Here is a 12,876-nt window from a genome sequence, read left to right as displayed (position 1 = left end):
AAGGCGTTTAGAAAAAAACTCCGTATAATTGTTTGTTGCGGAATGACGGAATGACGATTACGGAAAAGGCTAAAACTATATATGGCACCGACAACTTCGTTGGGGGGGGGGGGGCATAAAAACCATAGACATCATATGGTTTTTTTTATTTGAAGTTGTATATAACCTTAAATTTTATTCGAAATTCTGGTTTGAATCAATAAAAACCGAATTGTAAAACTGCTGTTGAAATACGTCTATAAATATTAATGACCTGCCTAATATAATACTTAAGTAAATGTATTTACATCTCCTATTGTGTGAAGATCACCATTAGAAGCCGCAGACAAATGCTATTATGGCATCCTGCTACGACCACGTCGTCATTAAAATGTTTCTACAGGGGGACACGGTGGTATGAACACAGCCGATGATAACTGAATCCTATTACTTAACCTTTATATCGGATCATAAACGCTTGAGTTGAGCTGGACACGAAGTACATAAACATTTTCTGGATTTCAGATCAATATTTGTATGTATATTTATACTTATTTATATTTTTTTCTTCTTGCCTTATTTTTTTATTTTAATTGTGCTTTTAAAAATACACTTACTATACAGTGATTATTGAAAATTAGATCGGTGATGCTATTAAAATTTTGTGATGAAAAGGTTGATTTTTTATTATTTGTTGTAATAAATTGGTAAAAATTCAGACACACTGCATATATGAGATATTATTGATAAAAACACCCTAACGTCATTGTATGCATTATATACCATATATTTAGATAATAACTACTTTAAAATATATTGACTGTGTACCTACAACTAATCTGGTAATTTGTCTTTATTCTCTATGTTGAAGACCTAGAAATCAATATGTGGAGATGATCTGTGTTCTTATTTCATTGTGTATCATACATTTATTATACAAAAAAAATATTGTTTATGGAATTGTTATAATCATGATATTTGATATAAGGTTTATAAAGCCCATGAGACTTCATCAAATAAAAAATTAGAAAAATAAATTGGAAGAACCAACAATCATTAAAATTATGACAATATGGTGATTATAATTTTTTTGCGAGAACAGATTACTCGACCCTTGTAATAGATGTAGAAATTTGACTCTTATGAGTAAGTAATACTATGTTGTATATTTTGTATTTTTGCGTTTTGCATTTTCGCCCATCTGCATTTCATTTGCGCCGACTTTTTCTTTCACAAGCGCCGATTTTTTTCTTTCATTTGCGCCAATTGTATACAGATAGATAACAGGTGAATGATATTCCATATTTATCTTTATAAACATCCGAGATGAAATTAAGATTTCAAGCAAGATACTGTGGATTCATTTATTTTCGTGGGTACCAATTTTCGTGGATAAGGGAAAACTTGTAGTTACATTTTATAGACCGAAATACCTCACGGCTAATTTTGGTTTTATTTTGTAGATAAATATAATATCCTTTGATTAAGGCATGTCGTAGAGTTCAAAAGTGGTGCAGATTTTTGAAAACTTCGGTCAAAGGTCAAAAGGGGGGATTTTTAAAAAGCTCAAATTTTAGACATTTTGAATAATTTCTCGGTAGTCTCTGGTGTTAACTGAGATTTTTTTCAATGGAAGCATGCGCTAGGAATGCTCAACAAATACAGATAGTCATATTTGTGTCTGATTACCAGAGATTAGTGATACATACCGTCGCTTGCAACATGTAAGAAAATGAAACAAAAATCTTTATCTACGGAAATTATCAACAAAAAATATTCATAATTAAGATTCAACTATGCAATAATATATGGCCACATATAAAGATATTTTTAGGAAAGTTTTGTTAAAATGCCATAAAGAACAGAGGAGGAATAAGAACTGTAAAGTTAACACCCGGTCCATGATGTGATGAAATTTTTGGCTGTTTATTTAAACTCAAATGGATGTTAAAACTATAAAAATTAGTCTTCATGTTTATGACATTATAGTATATGAAGGTTTTTTATGTCAATAAATAAATCAGTACTAGACCAATAGCACATTGAGAAGATGTATCCCCCTTTTTTCATAAAACAACGACAGACATGGTAGCCGTTTGTTAGTTTAAACATATTTCTCTATAGCGGATTGGGAAACAAGTTATTGCAACTTATATTTATCCCTTTCCACTTTGCGGGTGCGAGTGCTTCCTTGTAACGGCATTATCCTGCTCTTTTCCGAAATCTACAAGGGTGTCTTTAACGTGCAAGAAATATTGTCGTTTGTTGATGTGGTTCATAAATGTTTCTCGTTTCTAAATTGATATAGACTAGACCGCTGCAATGGTTTTACACTAGTCATTTTTTGGAGCCCTTACTGTTCGATGTGAGCCAAGTCTCCGTTCTGAAGACCTTACTTTGATCTATAATGGTTAACTTTTACAAATTATGACCTGCCGGATGAAGATTTGTCTCATTGGAACTCATACCACGTCTTCTTATATATCTATAAACAATGGAATATATAGCAGACATGAAAGCCCGATATATATGTGAACTACAAACACAGATTCACAGGGATATTAGGCTTCAAAAGTTGCTGTCTATGTATAATTATAATTCAGTAGAAATCAATATGCACATCAATTTGAAAAGGTAACGGAATACTAGAAAAAAAGTGGATGTCATTGTATGGCGCCGGCAATACTCATGAGTTCATTCAGATCACCTTGTACTGATTGACCATTGCTTCTGGGGTCATTTTGATCTGCGGTGAATTGATTTTCACTGCAACATATGTATCAATATAAGAACCAGTTAGAATAACAAATTTTGATGCATGCATGTTTTCCCCGATACCTTGTAATTGTCTTTCTTTGCCAATTTCGATTAGAAAAGACGTGTCGCATCCTGTATAAGAGCTGTTGTTTGTGTGCAAGACATCAGGGCTCCAATTACTTTTAAAAAGTTGCTTATACCGTGAATAGGTAAAAACTGTCTTGTGGCTTTGGTTGAAGAAACGCCTCCAGTCTAAAATCACAATTCATCATGTTTGACATCTGAGGAAAAACCTTATTAGAAATAAAACATAACTGTCATGATTTTGATATGATGAAACCCCTGGAATGACTTCACAGTCTTTAGATTTTGAAAGATGCCGCAAAATATATTTCGTCATGTTCTTGCAAATAAAAATAATTGTAGCTGACTATGTGGTATGGGATTTGCTCATTGTTGAAGGTCGTGCGGTAACCTATAGTTGTAAATATCTGTGTCATTTGGTCTCTTGTAAAGAGTTGTTCCATTGGCAATCATATCACATCTCCTTTTTATATACACCAATGTCCGTTGTAAGGGAGGGTTGGGCGCCCACTGGCATGTTTAACCTCGCCACATTCTGTACGTGGCTGACCAAAGCCAGGAGCCTGTTATTCAGTGGTTGTCATTAGTTGCTGTTACATTTTTGTGGTTCGTTTATTATTTTGTATATTGATTAGGCCGTTGTTTTTCTCGTTTGAATTGTTTTCAGTTGTCAATTCGGGCCCTTTATTGGTGACTATGTGGCAAGGGCTTTGCTTATTGTTGAAGGCTGTACGGTGTTGTAAATGTAGTATTTGTTATTTGTGGTCTTTTTGTGGAGATTTGTCTAATTGGCAATCATACCACATATTTTTTTGGATTATGGTTTTAAGGCATTCACTGGCCAAATCTCAATAACTGTTGTAAATTTTACATAAAGACTTTGGACAATACCGATACCATCTATTTGATCAGGGGTGTTCTGGTCTTTCATAAAGGAATATCACACACTCAGCTAAAGTATGCAGTTTCGTTGACTATCAAATGAGAGTGCATTGTTATCATTATCCATTTTAAAATAATTGTCATCTACTAACCAGGCAAAATATTTATCAGAGAGGTTGGAATATATTGTAAAGATAGAAATAATTTGAAATTTCGAGCGATCGTAAACAGCTGTTCACAATTTTTTTTCGCAAAATCCAATATCTGTAAACAAATGTTACTGGCAAACTATACGACAACGAAAATGTTTTTTTTTTCTTTCTTTCGCAAACAGATCATCATGTAGACTTTCTATTGGTATTTGAAAAGCATCATAATGCCCCGATTAATGTGAAGCTTCAGAAGCAAATTATTTCATCAAGTAGTTAACAATGCATGCTGAATGTTGAAGCGGCTTGTCCTTGAAGTTATTTATGAAAAGTAAACCCAGCGCTTGATGGCCTGCCTGATAATTTGCGTCATTTAAAACAATACCGGCACGCTCAAATGACTCGACATGCCTTAATTGCTTAGCTTGTTATATGACTTTTGTCTTCAGAATAGAAATTTTTACCAGTCATCAGTGCTAATGCCACGAAGCTTGTTTTAAAGAAAGTAGATTCATCGTTACACACATGTTTTTTCTCTCTCACTAATTCAAATGCTTTAAAATGTTTTCTTCTGGACATGTCAAGGCTTAATAACACGATTTAAGCTACTTTGCTCGCTCTTATTCAATGGAATCAGCACTGACAATAATTTTCCGGAATTTTCCGGATGTGTTCCAATGTGGTTTAAAATTAGTATTTTCGAAAAACAAGAATAAAAGCACCTAAAAAAATTATTAAACCTTTGCATCTTTACTTATTAAAGTTTGATGTCAAATAAAAGCTGATACATCACTCTTTCATCTAATATCAATTTTTGGATGATATCTTCATTCGGGAATTAATTATAAGCGTTCCCGTATTTGTAAATGAAAAAGAAAAAAATCCGAAAATCACTCTTTAACGCGATTTTACAAAAAAAACTGCACCGTGGGAAAACTCTATGACAGGGCTATTATGAAAGTATAATTCAATGTTTACTCTAGCTTCATGTGAATTTTTAGCCGTGAGGTATTCCGGTGCATTAAACTCTTTAAATAAGCAACTTTTCCAGATTTGTCACTCCACTAATACAAGTCTAAAGGAAATTTGTCATTCATTGACATTTATTATTAAATCTCACAACCTTAACTCACTCGGAAAAGTATAATTGTCTTCTTTAAGAAGGCGAATAATAGCGTAAAATTACATTGATGACAAAACTTTCATTTTAACAGTTTATTAAGAATGTTGAAATGGGATCTCAGGCGCCATTAAATAATAAATATACGTAACATTTTTAACAAACAACGTAACATTGCTCTAGGTCTTCAGTATTTTATTTTTTACTAAAACTTACATCATCGAAATTCGGGATCTTTATTATGTTTCGAGGTTGTGTTTCGTAAAACAATAGGCATTCATATGGGAGCCAACTGTGCCTTCTGCTTACCGAATTGTTCCTTTATTCTTATGAAACTTGATACAGAAACTTTTGAAAAAAATAATGTTATTACTTATTTCAATAGTATGACGATACAGAAAACTCCTTATGATCTTTCCATTGTTCTTGTTTGAATCAATAACTTTATTTTCGCCAACTCTGCTCCCATTTACAGTTCAGGATGAACATATTTTTTTAAACATCGGAAACGAAAATGAGATGTTCGAAGTAGAAAATAAAAAAATCAGATTTGGCTATAGTAATTCATACTATGATATCACGAAGGGCAAACTCATCCGGCCTGTAAGTGCTCTAATTGACTTTTATAAACTAAATTAGACAAATCGGTCATATTTTTATTTCAGAAACTCGTTTCATTCGTATGGTTTACATTTGATATTAACAGCTTTATTAGACTGACAAGTTATATTTTTTTGTTAATATGCACCAGCTTTTTACCTTGCGTTGACATTGACTCTTATACGTATAGATTTCAAATTGTAAAAGGATTTGCTTCTTGTCATATTAGAACATTTTGAATCAAAAATTGTATTTAATTAAAGTTTTTAAAAAGAGAAAAAAAAAATCTGAATCTTTAAGATATTCAATTAGGAACAATTCTAAAACAGCACTCTAGAATTTAAACATGATTACACGTTCACTTATAAAAACAAATTACATGTAAAATATACTTAAGGAAGTTCGGTAACTCAGTTTCAAAATAACACGCTTTTCATAACACTAGTACATATTGATAGGGGATTAATAAAGGAACCAAAAGAGCAGAAATAAGATATAGGTCAATTTGCTTGTTTTCGAGATATTAGCCATTGAAATTTTGGCGGGAAAATGTTCTCTCTTGATTTTTGATAGATTTATCATTGACAAGTTTAAGTTCTCAAAAACTATAAATAATAACAAAGATTTTATAAGACTTTTACAGATGGCTCGTAATAATACATGTAAAAGATTTATAAAAAGAAAAATGGGCAATTTTATTTAAGGCATTCAAATGGATAAAACTAGAGAATTCCGAAAATCGGACAAAAATTCCAAAACATGACAAACGAACTTCCTTAAAAAGCACTGATGTTTTTTTTATTCTTATGATTCCATGATGCATAACAATAAGTATACATACGAACATTGAAAATATGATTTGGTATGTATAAGTACCTAGCCACACCTTACTTGTGTTTTGTCAAAAGATGAAGTTTATTTGTATCCATCTATTTTCAACTGGTTTTTATAGTTTGTTCATATGTTGTACTGATACACCACTGTCCCAGGTTAGGGGAGGGATGAGCGCTCACAAACATGTTTATCCTCGCCGCATTCTGTATGTGCCTGTCCCAAGTCAGGAGCCCGTAGTTCAGTGGTTGTCGTTGGTTCATGTTTGTCATATTTGTTTAACTTTTCGTAAACTTTTGTCAGAACTTGATCGTTAGTTTTTTCAATTGAATTGTTTCGTCGTTTCACTGATGCCGGGGCTTTTTATAGCCGACAATACGGCATTGTGTATCTCTTTATTGGAGCGCTTCCGGTAGCCTATTATTGCTTGAACCACTTCATTTGAACTTAGATTGATAATTTTCTCATTGGCAATCATGCCACATCTCTTTATTTTATATAGATTTTATAAATACAAATACATAGTTAATATATTCATACACAGGACTGTGAACTGTTTAAACAATACAACAACGTAAAACCCTATCATCTGCAAAATGCACATAAGTGTAATGCAACTTACAAATAATTTTAGACACGTTCAATGATATCGGTATTTAAGGTAGATTCTTTGTATACCGCCATCTTGGATTGTGCAATCACAGTACAAATCTACAAATTTGGAGACAGATTTGCAATTTACAGGTTAGACTATTTATTTATATAAAGACAACTTGGTGATTTATTGTATTATTCATAATATTTAAACAAATATCATTATAATCATTTTTCCGAATGAGCCATTTAAAGGGAGATAACTCTTTTAGTAAAAAAAATATACTGGACTAATAGGGAATATTTTATTTTAACTTGTAGCAAGAAGACAAGTTTGGTGACACCATTTTTTATTTTTATTTTCTTAAAACATATAATAAAACCTATCTTCTCACAATTTATTTTAAAATTCTATTTCATAGAAAAAATATTTTACGCACACAAATGTGTTTTTTCATGAACAATCTTAGTAACCAAACTTTGGCAATTTTCGACGACTCATATGCGACTTTTACAATTAGGTGGTCATATATTGGATCAAAAATGTTGTGTATACATTCAATTGGTTTTTTCGTGGTTTTGTACCTTTTTTTGTTTGCTTCAGCAAATGCGTTCCTCCTGCAATAATTCCAAAAGAACAATAAGTGTTTTTACTGGACGTTGTGCAATGTATTAAGTATCGGTGTTCCCCTTTTTGTATTAAGGTAACACGATACCGAATGGCATATCTCCCGATTTCCAAAATTTTTGGCATACGTGTACTTTGAATCGAGTTACATCGGAATATGTAATAAAAAATGGGGGTCACCATTTTTGTTTTTTTGTAATTTTCATAGGAAAACGTCAATTTTGACGACAAATTTACTTAGGTATATAGGGGAAATGCCTTTTTTTCGGCTTACCTATTTAGATTTTCGAATGGATGGCTATTTTCTTATATACGGAGAAAAACAAAAAACTAACATAATATCCAGGATTGCATAGTGAATCCATACACGTATAGAAACTCATATGTCACCATCCTTGTTTTTAAAATAAATGGCTTCAAAGTTGATCGATAGGTCTAGAATTTGACCAAAAACGTGTGACGTTATGGTGAACGGAATATAACGTTATTCCTTCTCAGAGAAATGGAGAAAAAAATATGTGTCGGGATCTAAATGAGTATATTTTATTTTCATTTCCCCTGTCGACTGTCGTAAAGTTCCTAGTAATGCAATATAAAATTCTACTGAATCAGATATAATTTTATTTCGTCCTGCACATGGAATATCACTCATATGAATTAATATTAATATCGTCTGATTTTCACATCAAACGAGCATATACTTGAAACTTGCGTGAACAGGTTCCATGTGAATCTTATGATAATAGTTCATGCATAAATCATCGGAATTTTGTACACGTTAAATTCACGTAAATATTTGAAATAAAATTATTTAAATAATTTCTTTGTTCTGAAATTTGATTAAAACCATAAAAAATACCTTCAGAGTTTTGTTAAGTTTACGTGAAAATTAAATGAAACATTTCACGTGAGATTCCAGGGGCGTAGCTAGGTATTCATTCAACTGTAGGCACAAATCGGCAGGGGGTCTGGGGACCGATGAAGGCCCCCAGCAGGTACAGGGCAAAGCCCTGGTAGAGGGTTCAGGGGAACCCCCTCCCCCCGACGGAAAACGGATTTCAGGGTTTTGGCTGCAAAATTTTATGCACAAAAATCAAAAATATTAAATTTTCTGGTTATTTAATCATGATAATTATAATATACAAGATTAAAATAAATCATTTACAATATGTACTGCCCACCATAGATCCGCATATCCCTTTAATTAAGCAGTACACCGTGTTTGGTATTTTCAAATCTATTCCGTTATGATCGATACGTTTTACTTAATTGATAGTACATATAGACGATATTTCATTAACAAATAGGCACGTGCACGTAAACACTGATATTACTAAATAATAACACCATCCATTTGGCTAGAAAGACATCAACCATCAATCTTTAGATTTTTAAACCTTCACCCTAGCCACACAAACACATACACACATAGTCGATGCCTAATGCAAAAGTTCTGTTCTGTTCATACTAACGTAACAAAATTCAAGAAATTCGTATTTCTTTATATCCCGCTCGACTGTAAAATCCCTACCTGCTTAGAAATTTGAATAATTGTTGTCATTACACGTAGATCTGAGAGTACTCAAAACTACTGGAAGCTAGTTGATAGATTGATTTTTAAACATCCAGTGTAAAATATTTATGCAAGTTTAGAACAAAAAAATAAAAAAAAAAAAGAAAAAAATTGATTATTTACAATAAACACAACAGGGAGCCCAGTCCCTTAATAGGTGTTGTACAGGACGAAGGTCTAAATATTTGAAAATGCCATGCATTGGAAAATGAGGGATTGTTGGATAGGAGCAGAAACTTTGCCTTTCGGTAGACCAACTACGAACTCATCAAAGAGTGGCATTCTCTCTACAACTAGGCATAAGATTAAAAGTCCCCATTCTGACCAGACGTGACTACGTATTTATACATCCTGCACAGCCAAACGGACGACCTACATTGGCAAGTCGGGTGAAGACAAAGTGGAAAGCTAGTTGAAAACTAACAACAACTAATTGAAAATTCATGTGTCTAAATTGAGGTTCATTCAAGTTTTTGTTGACAGAATTGAAATGATCTGAACTAAAGTTCTAGTTTATAGTTTCTATATAAGGTACACACATAAAAACATTTAATTCTATTAAATATTCCATTCACTAAGGACGAGATACTAGTGTACACATGACATTCGATAATTGGAGTTGTGACAACTTCACCGGAGTTCATCTACATATAACGTTGTTTATTATTCTTTTAATAAAAAAAAAATATTTGTGAAAAAATTATGTGTAGGCACGTGCCTAAAGTGCCTAACGGCAGCTACGCCCCTGGATTCATCCGAATTACTGATTTTTAACTCCATCATATTAGACAATGGTGGTATCATCACTGCATCCCGTGATGCAGAAATATAGTATTTAAAAAAAAATTGATTTATTTAACAGTTTTTTAATTGCTCGGTTTGATGGTTGTTTAACGTTCAGTGGCAAATAGTTCATGCATGTTCGGGACGATACAATACAATTTTGAAAACAGTTGTTTATAAAAGACACATTTGATGCACCAGTCAAAAAAGATTAAACATTCTGTTATTTGTGAAAATTATGAGGAAAAATAATGATCCTGATAAAATACACATTCCAAAAAATAGAATAACAATAACAAAAAAATATTCTTGACTTTGTACATACAATACATGTAGTATAGTGTACTCTGCGTGGTGTAAATGTGTTACTTGTTTGCTCATCAAGTCGGACAAACCTTGCAAATTGTTAACCCGAATAATTCAGTCGTTATATTCCGCTTACTACATTAAGTAAGTAGGAGAGATTGATTACGTGGAGGGACTGAATTATTCGGGTTAGCAAACTGTATGCAAAATTTCACAAATTTCAACATTCTGTCATTTATGAAAAATTATTTACACAACAAAGCTTGAGATCATATATGCATTCTTTATATAAGTAAAACCACTTCGAAATTTAAAAGTTCCAGCTTGAAATTCAACCTGTATCAGATGTAATTAAGCCGGAGTCTGTACTCTGAGTACCATTGTATTTTATCAAAATGCCTAATCCAGCAACCTGTCATGAAACAAAAAATAAAATCCAGACGATATGCGCACCTATAATATGAGTAGTAACACCAGGTACATAGTTTTAAAGCGGAAGCAAAACAACTGTAGTCCTAAATAATTAGCCGAATTAACCCTATATATACCAAATGCGGGATTAACGGTCGAACGGACACATGTTAAACAATATGATGACACGTGCTCTATAAGTAATTTGGTGACAATGCATATTTTTAAATATGCAGTTCAAATAATGGAATGCTAATTTGGAGATCTGAAATGTAGTAGCAATGTAAGAAGGCTAGCATTTCCGTCATGCATTTCGTCTTTGGTGCATGGAAAGTGAATTAATTGGAAATTTTACCGCATCTCCTTATAATTCATTCTGGTTTGAATTTTCTAGAGAAGAGCAAAAGTTTTAAGACTTAAACTAATATTTACCAAGAGACTGAAATGTTACTGTGACAATTATACTACACATACTCAAAATTTTCCAACCTTTACTAAAACTACCAATAAGTAGTGTAAAGATACTATTCCAATTAGCATTAGTCACGATTTTCTTGATGTCTTCAAGGTGTTGATGTCGTTTAATTAATGCCCAGCTGTTGCTATCTTATAAATTGCTTATCACATATCTCCATTTATCATTTTATCAGCTAACTTTTGTATAAATAACATGTACATGTGCACAATTTTTGTTCTTATTTGTACTTGTACTTTTACAAATAAAGTCTCATGTTACCCCACTTCCATAATATGCAAGCGGTAATGTAGATATTTAGTTTTGCGTAACTGTTCAATTTTGGTCTTCCTTGCTGTCTGCGTTTAAACTTTGTCGAATTTTTTTTAAATGAGGCAATGATTTAAATTTTAACAACTAAAGTTCCAAGTGACGGATGTAAATTGTAAATTCATTGCTTTGATTATTGGTTGGTTAACGTCTAGTGGAAAATATTTCATGCATGTTCAGGACGAGGACAAGTTATCTATAAATACAATAGGTAGGTTTTGCAATAGAGGCAGGACATCCGCGATGATGGTCGGGAAAATTTCAACTAACGCTATGCATGTGTATATATACTTGTATACTTGTTCTAAAAACCAATTTTGAGAAAGAAACTTTCCGGGCCTTTTCCTACGGAAATTATAACGGAATCAGGGAACACGGAACCGGTCTGACTCCAGCCAGCCCCAACTATCAACTTGCGTTTGTAGACGCAAGTGGATACTCGGGGCTGGCTTTATTCAGACTGTTAACGGAACCTGAATTTTGTTGTTTTATTTCTGCCGAATCAAGTGCCCATGTATTTCTCAGCCTTCGTTAACTTTCTAATGCTTCATTCCGATGTTGCTGTCCGTCCTGAGTAGACCTGGTTTATACGATTACAAAGCTGGCACTGTATTTTAAAATATTTCCAAAACTATATCGAATTTACTCTGTACAGACCAATGAATTTCAGAGACTGTTTACACATGGAACACAGGAAAAGTTATTCGGCTAAATAACCACTTTTTTACATTCCATACAAACAAACTATTTTCTGTATGATTTTCAACGTCTGCTTGTATTGTGCTTTTCCCCCTAATTATATTCGTATTCTCATCCAAATAAATTTCAATTTTGTCCGAGCGGTGTTTTTGATGACCATTTTAAAACGAATTAATAGTTGTAAAATTCCCCGTTTTTTCACACATCATCCTAAGTTTCTATAAATTAGATTTCTACTTTCAAAACAAAATTTCATGGGGATACGGCGTGAATCATGAATAAGTACTTATTGCAAAAATAAACCAAGGTTTACTTTTATAAATTGTTATTCGGATGGAGAGTTGTCTCATTGGCACTCACACCACATCTTCCTATATCTATACCAAGAATAAAAATAAAGTGATAAAACTGTGTCTGTTATGCATAAGAACATATATATAGATAAAGCGTGCAGATGCTTGAATATCAAAGAAACAGAATATTTAAAAAGTAAAGTATAATACTTTTTAAAGATTAACAATGAGCAGAATGATTGCCGGAAAACGATAAAGCAATCTATGTCAAATAACCGCTACGTATTGCATCAAAACTCTCGGCACTCTGCATCTAGGGAAAGTTACCGTTAAAAATGTCACACAAAACCCGCTGTATTGGCTTATATGTGTGAACGTTATTCGATAACGTCAGGAACGATAA

At 32.7% G+C, this 12,876-nt stretch overlaps 1 protein-coding gene across 1 annotated transcript in view; it reads left to right on the top strand.

Annotated features, from left to right (window-relative positions):
* The first annotated feature begins 395 nt into the window (after positions 1-395).
* The window catches only part of LOC143062824 (uncharacterized), a 45,465-nt gene continuing 32,984 nt past the window's right edge, over positions 396-12,876 (top strand). Inside the window, exon 1 of the mRNA XM_076234636.1 lies at positions 396-514. The gene's annotated coding sequence lies outside the window, so the exon portion shown is untranslated. The remainder of the gene's footprint in view (positions 515-12,876) is intronic.

This window comes from Mytilus galloprovincialis, chromosome 2 (assembly GCF_965363235.1).
Source record: "Mytilus galloprovincialis chromosome 2, xbMytGall1.hap1.1, whole genome shotgun sequence".
Lineage (NCBI taxonomy): Eukaryota > Metazoa > Mollusca > Bivalvia > Mytilida > Mytilidae > Mytilus > Mytilus galloprovincialis.
The sequence above is the reverse complement of the archived record's forward strand: the minus strand, read 5'-3'. Positions and strand labels throughout refer to the sequence as shown.